Here is a 1726-nt window from a genome sequence, read left to right on the forward strand (position 1 = left end):
GAACGTGTTTGGACATGTTGAGACGTGTTTGAACATGTTTGCACGTGTTCAGACACGGGCGAACCGTCGAAGTCGCCCCTGGACACACTAATTCCTCTCTCTCTCCCTCTCTATGACGTCATTGAACGTATTTGAACATGTTTGGACGTGTTTAGACACGAGCCCCGCGATAAGAAGAGCATCACGCAGCACGAATTAGACTAGTGGTTAGTGTATCGCGTCCAGTGTAGGAGGATCCTGGGTTCGAATCCCACACTGGATCTTCTCGTCGTCATATAGAAGTCGGCCCAGAGTGTTAGCTAGACATTAGTGTAATGTTTTATTCAACGTCGATGGTATCATTGTCATATGCGACATCGCAAAGAAAAAAGGCGCGAAAGACGGAAGGCGGGGTGGTCAAAGTACAGACGGCACCGTTGCAATGCGAGGAGAAGGAAAGCGATGTAGCGACTATAAAGGGCTAAACGCATGGAGCGTTTTTCCGACGTTTTCAGGGCGCGCGCGCGCTCAGCGTGCGTGTGACCTTGTCAAAACCAGTTTTTCAACGCGCGCGGAGGGCGTACGCCGGAATCTGTCGACTACAGATATTCGCGCGCGTCTGGGCGCGTTTTCCGAGAAGTAGACGGAACCATGGCCGTCATGCGGCAGACAAGGTGGCGTATGAGCAGCTGGCATAAATTTTTGAGAAATTATCCATCACACTAAATTTATGTGAACATTTTAATGGTATCTGGAATGAAGGAACGCAGGAACCACAGGAAAGAAGAGCAGCTGCACGTTCTAACAGATATTTGTGGTCGACGAATATAGCAACAGTGGCGCGCGTCACTCGCCCCGTACGCGTCCCATGCGTTTCGGATGGGCGCCTCGCTGGCGTTTCTTTGCCGCGTGTGCAAGGCCATGGCGCACGCGCGACGTTTTGATGCTGAGAAAACGTCCAATGCGTTTCGCCCTTTAAAGGTGCTCTGGTTCTACGACGATTGATAGGAAGCCCACGACGGGCATTCATCCACGACGTGAGACGTTTCATGGAGCAAAATGTAAGTTGACCGGTTCTGCTGTGTGAGTGTATTCTATGTATGGTATTGTTTTTCAGGAAGCGATAGCCGCTGTCACCGCATGACACTGAACACACACAGGGACTCATCCCATCCTCTCTCATGATCAGTCTTAAGCATTCCTCAACTGAAGGGAAAAGTGAGCATTGTTTTGTGAGGGGGAATCTCGTACTGATTTTGTTTGACCGCAGTGCCACGCTGTCTCGTATGTCAGTACGATCCCATCGATGCCATGCTCGTGGCCGTAGAAAGAGAGCACGAAGCTAGAATAGAGAATCTCGGTAACAGTCCAGTCGTCCTTTCAGATGACGACGACAGAGTCAGTAGTCCGCCATTAGAAATAAGTGAAACGGACGACGACAACGAACTGCTCATGTGGGAAGGGGATCAGTCGTATGCAGATTTCATTTCTCTGCCTGGTAGGCTTAGAGGTGAATCACCAGATGCAAGCCAAGAATTTCGAAACGAAGATGGGCCTGTCCAGGGTCGTAGAATCGTTGAATTACGAGAACATGTCGTAGAGAATCATCCCTCCGTCACGGAGAGACTATTTCTTCCTTTCTTTGTCACAGATGAGGCATTCGACGGAACGGCTACTAGGTACACGCTTCTCTGCTCCCCGCACGACGACAACGTCGACGATTTGCGACTCTATCTACCGAGCATTG

Source organism: Ornithodoros turicata, unplaced genomic scaffold, assembly GCF_037126465.1.
Source record: "Ornithodoros turicata isolate Travis unplaced genomic scaffold, ASM3712646v1 ctg00001180.1, whole genome shotgun sequence".
Taxonomy (NCBI): Eukaryota; Metazoa; Arthropoda; class Arachnida; order Ixodida; family Argasidae; genus Ornithodoros; species Ornithodoros turicata.